The 13,311-nt window shown below is 34.9% G+C and overlaps 1 protein-coding gene across 1 annotated transcript in view; it reads left to right on the top strand.

The window, feature by feature from the left end:
* The window catches only part of PLEKHG1 (pleckstrin homology and RhoGEF domain containing G1), a 214,113-nt gene that overhangs the window by 45,968 nt on the left and 154,834 nt on the right, over positions 1-13,311 (top strand). The window contains exon 2 of the mRNA XM_081044592.1: positions 11,828-11,886. The gene's annotated coding sequence lies outside the window, so the exon portion shown is untranslated. The remainder of the gene's footprint in view (positions 1-11,827; positions 11,887-13,311) is intronic.

Below are 13,311 nucleotides of genomic sequence, written 5' to 3'. Positions count from 1 at the left end.
AATCTGAGAACTTTCCCATTCTTTTTCTTTTTTCCATGAAAGGAGTGAGAATATCTATGAATACTTTCCAGCCCTTAAGAAAGCATTATTCTTGACAATGTTGATATTGACAGATGATCTTGAATTGCTGAGAATTTTTCTTTTCTAACCTCAAATACTTTTTAAATTTGTTAATTTTTAGATAGAGGGTGGTAGTATTACTGTATTCCACCAACACCCTAGCTCCAACTAAGTTACCTTCAACTAAGTGTCCTTGAACCATTTATGCTTTTCTACTTTTCCTATGATCTCCCACTATTTTCGAATGTCTTTCCTTCCATCTCCCAACTTTTTCCTGAAGACTGTTCGTATTGCCCTCCCTCCACCCCATTTATACAGAAGGTTCTGGGACGCTTCCTCAGCCAGAAGCAGTCTCCCCTTTCTGTTAAAGTTCATTGACCCTTGTTTGAACCTTTCTTGTCATTGCCTCTCCCTCTCTCTTGCTGAGAGGGAGAGGCAAGTCATACTCTAGCATACACAGCTAGAGTATGATTCCTAAAATGAAGGCAAATAAGGTTTTTAAGAGAGCAAGAAAATGGGGAGTTTTAGTCACCAGGTAGAGGCTGCCCCTTCCAGGTACCTCTTTTGTAACAATGATTGATCAGTGGTTAGGGGCTACATTTCTGCCTCTTACCTAGAAACTTAATTGGACTGAAACTTAATTTTTCAAATTATTTTACATTCCATAATTCTTCTAAGTAACAATTAGTCAATAGATGATCGAAATAGAAACTATTAAAATTCTCTTTATGTAGCAGGGAATGGAATTATATAACCTTGTGCATTCCTAAAATTTCTTTGTGGTTTGGCTTCAGTAAATTACTACTTTACATACAGCTTTTAAAATATATTTAGACTTAAGTTTAAAGAGTGAGAACCACTTGTGTAAACATCATTGAATACCATTCTTTTAATGAATGGGGTAATGTTATTTATATTCTTTCTTCACTTCCTCTGGAAAGCCCATTTCTTTTGAGAAGGCTTTAACTTATATTGTACTCCCCTTGAAAAGTGAAAAGGAATTCACTTTAGTATATTTTAACTCAGCCACAGAGTTCTCACTATTGCTGCTGAGAAGTCCTTGGCCCAAATTTCTGTGATAGGTATGTTTAGAGGATTAGAAAAACCCTTGTTTTATTCATGCTTTCATAGAGAAAAATCCTCTCTTTCTCTTTTTTTGAAGAACAATTTTGCAGTTAGTATTTCGGCAAAGCAGTGAGTGAGGTAGGAATTGGTGACAAAGTGTTTTCTAGGCTGGGCTGAGGAGTCTGGGTTCATTCAGACAGCAATGCAGGGACCTTTTGTAGGATTGAAGCAAAGAAATCACATGGTCATGTTTGTCCTATAGATGACAGGATAGAAGTAGGATTTAAGGTAGACCAGAGGGGAGGTCGTGATGTAATCCGTGTTGTTATAGAAAGTAATAAAGTCATGGACCAAGGCAATAAAAATGGTTTCTGTCCAGTTCTAAATTTTTATTCTGTATGAATTTTGCTGCTATTAGATTAATTTATTGGTTCTTTTAGAAAGACTTGGCCCTTGTAGAGCTAGAGGGACCTTGCAGGTTCTTATGCCACCCTGTCATTTGACAAATGGCAACACCTAAGGCCTAAAGAAATGAACTGATCCTCCAAGTTAGACAACTCAGTACTAGCAGAGGTTGGCCTTGGACCCAAGTCGCCTGGTTCCAAAGCCAAGGCTTTTCTTATGATGCTACTTCCTATCCTACCTGCTCTCTGCTAAGCACCCAGGCCAACATCCCACCTAAAGAACTATCACCCGGTGGTTGATGACAGAGTGTGATATTGACAGACTTGCTATTTTTCTCTAGTCAGCTCGTACACGTCTCTTCCAGATGACTTAATTCTAATCGTCCCTAATCTTTCCAACTACACATTCTTGCCCATCACATTCAGAAGGTAATATTGTCAGTTACTTCCCAGATAAAATAGAAATCACCCAAGAACACACTGGTCACTGCTTGCCATCAAATCTAATAACTGTCGCCTGCCTGCCTCTTGTCATAACAGCGAAAGTGTCCTGACCTCATTTAATGCCTTGTCCTGGACCCTGGGTCCAACTTCTTCCTGTGTTTTCAGGGATATTTTTTCATGATTTCCTCTGTTCCAGTATTTTCAACCCCTTCTTCTCTAAAAGATCTGTCCTGCCAACATTTACATTGGGGGTGCCAAAAAATGTACACAAGTGGACACTTTGGTCAACATTGCTCAAGCAGTAGTTCACCATAATCAGAAGTGTCTGGACACTGATGGGAACCACTTTGAGCACCTCTTGTAATTGCGGAAGTCAGATATGGCTTGTATTCATCTTTTGTTATCGATATATATTGAGTATTACAATTTTAATATAGTTTTCCTTTCTTAGAATGTGTATACACTTTTTTGGCACCCTCGGTATATCATCTGGACTCTTCCCATTTATAACTCTGCCTAAAATACCTATCTAGTAAGCACATTTCACTCAAGTATTCTTGTAATAATTCTTTGTAAGCAAGCACCATGTGCTGAGCATTGGGGTTGCTGTCATGCACAAAATAATGGGGCCTCCTGTGGTCTAATGGGGGAAATGGATGCTAAACAAATATCTGTTCTTGCTGAACATTTAGATCGAAGAGTGCAATTCTAACTAATTTTATAGCAGTAGGTACTATATTTCAGTTTTTTCATAGGTACCATATTTCAGTTTCATAGAGAAATTTGTGGCAATATGTTTTCTCTGATATATCTATGTCCTGACCTTTGTTCTAGGTTTTATACCCAAGGGCTAAATATGCACAGAAACAGAATCTGAAGAAATATTAATCTGCTTGTGGTATTAAAAACTAGAAACCACATACACTTATTCTAAATAAAATAAATTATTAAATAAATAAACCATATGTTGTAAGATAATCTAAACTTGCAAGATAGAGTGAAGAAAATTCTAGGCATTTTCTCTGAAGAAAACCAAAAACATTATGTAGAAAAGATGAAAGATGATCTGTTAAGTTCAGACTCCCTGAACTATTTTTTAAATGACATTCATCTTAAGTTTGAACCTTTTAAATCAGAAAAATAAATGTGTAAGCACATACTACATATGCTAATGACACATTTAATAAAAAGAAAACTCATTTTCTCAAGTACAGATTTAAAATGACAAGGTTTCTTTGCATATGTCGGTTATCACCTTCCTATTTTCCTCATGGGCTACATAATTCAATTTTAGCATTTCCCCCCTTTTGAGAAGTAAAAACAGACCACATTAGCAAAACCAGGAAGTACTAGTTGCTATAATGGTGAGGAACGTGTAGATGAATAAATCACTGTTTGGTAAGAACTGTAAAATGTTTTATTGGAAGTCTGCCTGCCATGTTCATGTTTCCTTTTTTTCCCCTGAACCTGAAAGGTCATTGAAATATCCTCAAGATGGATGTTAAGTAAAAACTCTGTGATGTATTTGGTAGTTCATTTTTTAAAAACTGATATGTCAAAGCCTGTTTTTCTTGACTGATGTGGAAAGTTTTCATTTTAAAAAAAGGCCTTCAGTGAAAGGAAATTACCTTTCTAAATATAACATTCTAAAGTGATGTAACAGTTTTTTCCATATGTTGCCTGAATAAAGGTAGTGTTTTTATAGAAGCCTGGCTTAATAAAAAAAAAAAAAATCAGTACTTCACCATTAAATAAGCAGGCAATCACAAATCTATTTTACGTCTGAGATGTTCCAACTTTAAAAACCACAGTCATCTGAATTCTCTTCATTTTAGGGAGTTTCACTTTACTGATTAGTGTTGTTCACTTTTGATGCTTGCTAACACGTCTGAATTGCTTAAAGTTATTAATCTAGGTTGAAAGAAGCTCCTGGACTCTAATTTATAAAAGGTGTTGCTTATAACATTTTTCTGCTTAGAAATGTTCATGCATTTCGGTGGCTTCCTCCATTTTATTAAGCACAGAATCTGCTAAAACTTTAACTTTCATAGTCACCTTTCATCTCATTATTTATATCTGGTGATAAGACAGGTGATTGTGACAGTGGCACTATATCTTCTATTTTGAGATTTGGACCTGTGGTATAATTTAATTTAACAAGTGGGCATCTGGACTTGAGGATCTTTGGAAAGTCTTGCCTTACCCATAATATTCCTCCGTTGGTATACTACTGAGCCCCAAATTTTCATAGTAGAGTTGTATTCTTTTTATGCTTTCGAGGGCATGCTGTGTCACCAAAACTGCCGCTGGGCCTTGTTGCTCGCTAAATCTGTGACATGCCCTCCCCCACCACCTCACTGGCTGCAGGTTCCGTAAGGGGAAGGTCTGTCTCTGTCCTCATCACTGCTGGCTCCACAGCACTTGTGCCTGGTACATCCTTGGTGCTCTGATGTTGTATGCATTCCAGGCATTTTGGGATTAGCTCAGCTTGCTTGCGTGATAGGAAAGGGAGTTAGGAAAGTGTTGTTAACTGTATTATAGCATTTGCAATCTAGCTACCGTCCAATCTGTTCACTGGTAAACCTTCCTTCAGTGCTGTCTTGGGCAGAGGCTTAGTATTTTTCTTTGTAATTCGAGTGCCTTTAATTAGTGTCATTCATTCAAGAGACATTCACTACTTCACGTTTTTTGCTCAGTATCTTCTCTAGCATGAAAAAATAAATAACTATGGTGTTGGAATTCCATTCTTTTTGACCAGCTTTTCTTATTAAGAGGCCGACTTTTATTTTATTTTTTAAGGATGGAAAGAGATGGACATACAAAAGAATATAAAGAAGGGGTCGCCGACTGGAACCCCTAATCTCTGATTAACTATTAGAATTAACAATACTTTGTCAAGCAATTACATGCCAATTGTTGGTCTCTTTAAAAAAATTAACAGAGAACGGCAAATTTTAAGTTCTGGGCCATCAAAATCTGGTGTGTAGAGGTTTTGTGTTCTGCTTTGGGTGTTCTTTTTTAAAAATTCACAGCCCATTTACCATGAAATATAGCCCAGATTTGGGAATCATCCAGTATATATCTTAATGTATAAATCAATTAAACCTGTATTGGTGCGTGATCCTGTGGAACCCAGGAATGGATATAAACTAAAAACTGAGCTTGTCTTAAAAACTCAACTCATTCATAAATTTTATTTTTGTGCAGCATGCAATGCCTGAAGAGATATGCAAATCCGATATAACATCAGGATTGAGTGGGTAGAGTCTTCATTTTGACAAACTTTCCCTAATATTTCTTTTAAAATGCCACTGAAAACAATTCAACTTATTAAAAATTGCCGATGTATGTAGTTTTTCCAAGAACACATTCATTTTGTAATATGAGATGCATTCCTCAGAGACACCATGATTTACTTACTTTGTAACCCCATGCCTGGCACATATCAGGTATTCACTATGCAATTTAATGGGTAAAACTAGTATTTTACCCAAATTATGGGTAAAACTAGTATTTTTACTGGTTAGGAAACCAATGAATACTAGCTGTTGAAAGATTTGTACTGCTTCTCCATGGTCTCCACTTCCAAATTCTAGGGTTTTTTGATTGTTTGTTTGTTTTTAAGTGGTTGAGACACATTGGATTTCTTTTGAAACAAGAAATGGTCAATTAGAGATATCAGATTAGAAATAGAAATTGACTTCAGTTTGCAAGAAAAACTATAGATTATATCTGTCTTTGGAGATCTCTATGAGAATAGAAATATGTGTCTGTACATAAGAGAACCTAAATACTTGTTAAATTAATAAATAAAAACCGAGTCTGAGATATTTAAGTAATCACCTGCATGAATGAATAATTCATGTGATTGTTTGACAATCTTATTCTGAAATGTTGCATAATTTAAATTCTCTGCCTGTCTCCTACTTTGGTCAACCAGTTTCTATTGTGAATTCTGTAGCTGGTGGATTTTCTTGTTTATATCTGAACAATTATGTGTACATATAGCATCCCAGAACCAAAACTTGATTCTATGAAAAAAACTAATGTGATCAATAAACTTTTGACAAGAATGAACTAGGAAAAAAAGTTATTCTTTATATTCTTATTTTTGCAACTTTTCTTTATATTTACAAATACAATTTTTTAAAAAGTTAATAGCCTTTCTAGAAGAATCAGGATGCTTTTTAAAAAGGTATCTTCTCCACTAACAAAAATAAGGTTCCTAGAAATATATCTAATGAAAAATCTGTGAGAACTTTATGTATAGAAAATTGAATAACTTTAACTTTATTGAAACATGATTTTAAAAGACCCAAATAAATGGAGGGGAGATAACATGTTCATAGATAATTTCATTATTGTACAGATGTTAATTCTCCCAAATATAGATCCAATGTAATCCCAACATATTTTTGGTGAATCTTAGGTTAATTCTAAAGTTTATGCAGAACACAGATCCAGAAATAGCCACACACACACAAAAAGTCCTAAAGAAGAAACAGAAGGATTAAGAGATGTTCTATGTATTGTTATAAAGCCATAGGAATTTGGACAGTGTGATTTTGGGACTAGAGATAAGCAATTAGACCAGTAAAACAGAAATAGGCCCACATTTTTATAGAAACTTGATATGTGACAGAGCTGAATTACAAATCGGTTGAAAGAATGTTAATGAAGGATACCAGGCTCATAGATTATGAGAAAAATGAAAATGGATCCCTACTTCACAGCATACATAGTAATCAATTTCAAATGTGTCAAGGTCTTACATGTGAAATACACAATTATAAAGCCTTTAAAACAAATGTGGAAGAATATCTTCCAGTCCTTGGGGTAGGGAAAGAATTTGTTAAACAAGACACAAAAATCATTACATCATAAAGAGACACCTGTAACTACATATTTAAGAACTTCTGTTTGTGGTGAGGGAGACTGAAGATAAACCATAATCCATAACAGACATATGGATTGATATACTGGAGAATATATAAAGAGCTCCAACAAATTCATGAGAAAAAGATAATTCAATAGAAAACTAGGCAAAATGCATGAGCAAGTTTTTCATAGGGAAGGAAATATGAATGAGCACACACATGAAAATATGCTCACCCTCATTAGTAATTAGGAAAATTCAAATTTAAACCACAAAAATACCATTTCTCATCCATCACAATGGCTATAATTGAAATTTTATAGTATCAGGTTGGCCACGATATGGAGCAAAATTAACTTTCATATCCTGTGGGCGGAGTGTAAATTGGTGCAATTACTCTTGGAGAAAAAAATTGGCATTACCCAAAAAAGTTCAACATGTGTATGATAAATAACCCAGCAGTTCCAATTCAGGTAAATACAAGGTAGAAACATCAAATCAGGGGTTATAAGAGAACCTAAATACTCAGTTGTAATAGGGGAGAAAATGGAAACACTCAAATGTTCAACAGTAGAGTGTATAAATATACCACAAAGTATCCAATGAAACACAGTGAAATACTGTCCATCAGTGCAAACAAGTGCTCTACATAGTTAGCAAAGCAACATGGAGGAATCTCACAAAATAGTGAGTGGGAGAAAGCAAGTCACAGTGGAGTATGTATAAGTCCACTTTATAGTTCAATAGCACACAATTTATTAGAGTAGATTCCCCTATATTAGCTCATTTTCAGGCCCCACATAGATGCAGGTTGGTTGCAGCAGCTCTTGCCTCTAAATCCTCTCTTGGTAGTGTCTAGTAGAAACAAGAAAAGGTCAGTTTCCCTAGTAATTTTAACAAAATACCCTAAATTAGGTCTCATTGGCCTTGATTGGTGGCTTGAGCCCTGTGCCTATCCATGAACCAATCACAGTAATCAAGGGGTGAAACATGATGAATGGCTTAGCCTCATGTCATTCAGAGCACATGGGCTGGGAGTAGGGAAAAGGAGGGAAAGGCTGGTATAGTTGCCAGAAGGAGGGTAGATGGACATTGGTTGGGCTTCTAAAATAACGGGTATTGTTCTGTCCACTTTCAGCAGCCAGTTTAAGGAGGTCTGTATTACACTAGCTGTTTTTGCTCGCGTATTTGTGGTCTAGGAAGAAAACAAGGCAGCTCCAATGAAGGACAGGTGCAAAAGCGCAAAAGTGATTTTTGTGTTGCAGTGGACCTAGAGTCCACAAGTTACCTAGCATTCTCTGATCAGAATGGACAGATGTGAAGTGGCACTGCAGGGTGGCAGGTATGGGGCAGAAGCAGGATTCGTGTTCAAACACAGAGATTCCTTTTGGATTTACATGATCAAATTGTGTATCCCCTCAAAAACACTTTATTTTTGCCTACTTGACCATCTCTGTTACTGATTTAAAGACTACTTTTAGATACCTATGGGAGAAACATTGGGAAATTTGTCCTTTTTTGGCAGTAGTTACCCTTACTACATTACAGTCTACACTGGTCTATGATTTCTGGTCGTCCCTGGTGGATTTCTACCCTCACCTGGTTTTTTCTGTGAAGTCCAAGTGTTTTACCCAGGAAATAAACATAACACATTTTGTGCTTATGAACAATCTGGCGGGGGAGGGGGGCTCCTGCATTTCAAATAATTTACATTTTAGGGGAAATATTTATCATTTGGATTTTTGCACAGTTATTATTATAAGTAGAGGTGTTTTTATCAGACATGACTTTTAAATCATTCTTTGTCTAAACAACACCTAATTCAGACCATTAAAAGCTGTTTTGCCTAGTCCCTGGGTATGCTGTTCCTTCAAAGCTAACAGGCCTTTTATTTTGTCCTATATGTTAAAAGCAAAGCGGGTCCCTTTCGTGGGTAATTTTCATTAATATGCATTCTGTAATAACTAGAATTGATCCTGTATTTAATGTCAGGGACACAAAGCTTTTAGTCTCTCTTTGCACTCTATTGTCTAAAATTGAAGATAAGCTTATTTTAGACACTGTAGCTAAAAGGACATGGTGACGTATTGGTCTGATGTACCCTTTTTACAAAACCAACCCTGACATTCTATTTATTTTTATCCTCAAACTTCACATTAGTTGTGTTTTGTCTATATAACTTATTTTAAACATCACCTTGCACGTACTCCAGACTATAACTTTAGCATTGTTCTCTGGCCAAAAGCAATAAAACGTGACCTATTTTACTATGATTCAGTAAAGTGCAATCAGCAATTTCTTTTCAAAGATATAACATCATTGGCCATTTATTACATTCCCCCAACCTTCAAAAGTGTAATGAAGTGGTTTCCTTTCTTTTCTTTCTTTCTTTTTTTTTTTTTTTTACATAAAATTCTGTTTGTATTTAATGTCGAGGGTAATGTATTAGTGGATTTTGCACTGAAGGCTGGATAATCAAATATCCTTAATGGTTTTTTTTTCCTAAAAATCCTATGTTGGATTTATAGAACAGCCTCCAAGGTCCTCAAGTATTCACCTATAAATAAGCATCGCTGATTGTAAACCTTTCTTGCTATTATCATGTTCCGGTAATGGTAGTTCACCTACAGACCAAAAATATAAATTCATTGGTTTACCTCATATTGAATTTCCTGGCTAGATTATGTTTTTTTCCCCCTTTTTTAAAAATTGCATTTGTACTTTCCATCATTTCTCATGAGGAAAGCATTATCCTAAAGATTGCTTTAAATGTTTTCTATATAGATCTTTCACTATAAGTATAATTGTGTTGGATATGATCTATTTTCAGACTGTCTCCATTTTCATTTGTTTGTAACTGGTCATTGCTGCCACTGAACAAAAAACATTGCTTTTTATGTATTATTTTCTCATATCATCTTCTGGCATCTTCACTATTTCCAACACGATATTTTTCAGATATTTCTCTTGAGTTTTCTAGGTCTTCCACCTTGTCACCTGCTAATCGTGGCAATTTAGTTTGTCCCTTTCCTCTCACAATTGCATTGTGTACATCTTTCATTTTGTTCCTGACTTTTTGATGAAAATGTTGTCTGTTGGTTTTATCTTTTTAAAAATCATGGTAAATGATCTATTTCTAGGTTACTGAGAGGTTATCAGATATCGGTGCTGAATTGATCACATGCCATTTTGGCATCTTTGGCAAATATGAATATGTGTTGATCTCTGGTGACCTATTATTGTCAGAGCATAATAGATCTATTTATAGAATCTTTATAGAATAAGCCCAATTTATATTATTGTATCATTATTTTTAATATACTAGAAATTGAGTTTTCTGAGCACTTTATTTAGTATTCTTCTATCTTATGTAAGTCAAACAAGCCTCTAACTTGTTTTTTTTCTCTTTGTGTCTTATCAGATTTGATTATCAGGTGTGTTAGCTTCGTGGAACAAATTGGGAGCCTCATTTGTGCCACATACTGAAAGCTTTTTGTATAGATTGTGAATTATCTAATCCTTGAAGTAAACCACACTTGTTAGTTTTTCAGCTTTCATAGTTTTGGTTTAGTTTTAATAATTAAATGCCACCTTAGAAAACTGTTTCCATTAAGGTGTTCAAATTTATTCACAAGGATATTTTTATATAGCACTCTTTTAGTTTTTTAACCTCTTCCTTGTCTGTAATATATTCCTCTAACAATTCTTGTTCTCTGATTTTGAGACTAGATTGCCTGAAATCTGTCTATGAGGTGTTTCATTCTGTAATGAAACAGTTACTGCTTTTTAGATACCTAAATCACAAATTCCTGCTTTCATTTTTGTTTCTGCCTTTCCTATATTTGTTACTATTTTTGAACTTAACTGAGTTTAAATCCTGAGTTCATTTCTTCGTTCTCTCCAGTGTTTTTTTAAAAAGTTACTAGTGTTGCAAGTGAAACTGCATTTTCTTACTCTCATATACAAAATGCAATTGGTTCACTTTTACTGTGTACCCCCACTCATTTCCCTATTTTTGATAACATCATCTAGAATTTCAGGCTTTGATCGACTAGGTATTATAGTAAAAGTTTTTTATTAGATATTTTTTCAAAATTTTTGAAAGTTTGCACTTGATTTGGACTATTTTAAGAATAATTAGCATACTTTATTCCTTCTTTGCCTGCTTTTAATGCTCTCCACCAGCACTACTACGTGACCAGCTTTTCACTCTTAACTTTTTATTTTGATTCATCCCTCAGTCAACTGGAATATTTTCAAGTAACTTTTCTTCATGAAGAGACTCAGCTCATAAACTTCTAGGCACCTTTGTTTTTCCTTTAAAATTCTGCAAACGTTAAAATGTCTGTCGTTCTTTCTTTTAAAAAATATTGACCAGAAAAACAGCAACCTCAAATGTCCCCACCTTCCCCAGCTATTTACAGAGATGGAAAGTGAGAGGAATTATGGGATACAGCCATGGAGAGGAACTCAGGGACAGAGGGGCCATGTCCTCAGAAGGTTGTTCCCATCCTGTGGAGGGCTTGTGTTTTGGAGATAGAGGTACTATGGTTGAGACTGAGTGAAAGCGTCCATTCTCTTTCCACTCCTCAGGGTTTCATCTCTCCTCTGGGTTGAGGAAATTCTTCCTGGCTTCTAGCAAGTCATGAAACTTAGTTTTTAAGTGCTATTGGAAGTTGAAGTCTCCTTTGATTTTTCTGCATATTTCAAGGAAAGGAGAAACAATCAGTAATTTTCTAAGACCACATCCTGTAAGTTTTTTTGTATTTTTAATTAAATTGTTGTGGTTATGGCATAGGTCTATTATAGACCAGTAACATAGATGTGGCATTTTCCTGGGGAAATTCTGGCCTTTTTGCATCCAGTCTTCATTTGCTATTTAAAATTAGCCCTGATTCTCCTCCATGTTCCACTAAAATAATTTTGCAAAAGTAACATTTAAGTAAAAAGTAACTTGTTTTCTGTGTTTCTACTACAGGTGAAGACGGATGTTAAGAGTCTGTGGGTGAAGACATTGGAAAAGCTTCAGCTATAAAAGTGAGATGTTTTTATTGTTTTTGCTAAGAAACATGTTATAAGGTTAATATATTCATAGTTTAGGTTTGTTAGGAATTTTTATATAAGTACACTGTAGGCAGAGTTTTTCTTGCTTTTAACTATTTTGTAAGACAGAATAACAAATATTCTAACCACAGGATGAAATATGAAAGAAAATGCATACTTCAAAATACATACATGAAGAATAAAAATGGAGTCAAGAAGAGTAAACCATCATGTGACCCCATGATGTAATTTCTTGCAATTGGCCTTCTAGTTAATGAGTCAGTCAGTCTTTTAGGTGACATTTTAAATGCTTTTCATTCACCAGAAAAGCGCTTCTTGTCCTTTTTAACTTCTTTTTCTTCAAGATTTACAATTTCAATGCACTTTTGTGGTGGTGGTATTTGAAAAGCCACAGTGAATGATAAAAGGCAGAGGAAGGAAGAAGATATGCCTTTTTTTAGGTCTAGGCAATTATTTTACTCTATTTCTTTCCTAAATACTTTAATTTATCATACTTTGACCAAATCATAAGCTATGAGTATTTGTCAAGACCTGAAATGTTGAACTAACATTGCTCAATTACATATGAAATGTTTTCTAGAATGATACGAATATATAAAGAAACTCAGTCTGGCAAGCATAGCGTTATCACTTTTACTCACAAGTTTATATTTTCAATTTCACACCAGGTCTTTTTTTTTTAACCCAATAGTAATATAAGAGAAAATTAAAAGCATTAAGTGTAACAATCAGTTAGAGTTTTGTTGCCTTTAGCAAATTAATAATGCTTTATTGAAATCATACATATTTGATACACTGCATTATTCTTGAAGTACTCAAAGTTATTACAAAAACAAATGGTATTTTAATGGAGTAAAGATGACTTTGCTATGTTCGAGTTCAGAGTTCATTGGTGTTTGGTTAACTGGTAAAACAATGGTTTTCTTACTGCAGATCTTCATTGCTGGCAAGAAAGTCCCAGAGGATTTTTTTGCCTGACTTATGACTGGAATACAGAGGAGCTTAAATATTAAGAGTCTGTGGTTCAGAGGTGACTTATCCATTAGGCACAGTGCCTAGGGTCTGTGATACTTCTAGTGGCCACAAAAATGTTTTAATTTTAATGTCTTTTAAAAACGGGGAAAAATGAATATAACAATAGTTAGTATATAATAATGAGCCCAGACAGGAGTATATTTTTCTTTATACCAATGCAGTCATAAAATACAATTTTTAATATTTTTTTTATGGAGGAAGGAGCCAAAGTACACAGAGCCCAAGAAAGTCATCAGGTGCCCCTACCTGGGCCAGTTAATCTGTCTACATATGTGACAGATTCAGTCATTGGGATGCTGTTGGTTTTTTTTTTTTAAGGGGTAATCATTTCTTTTTCATAAATGATTATCTTCTCTGTAAATG

Source organism: Rhinolophus hipposideros (assembly GCF_964194185.1).
Source record: "Rhinolophus hipposideros genome assembly, chromosome: 3".
Classification (NCBI taxonomy): Eukaryota; Metazoa; Chordata; class Mammalia; order Chiroptera; family Rhinolophidae; genus Rhinolophus; species Rhinolophus hipposideros.
Note: the sequence above shows the minus strand (reverse complement) of the source record. Positions and strands in the feature narration are given on the sequence as shown.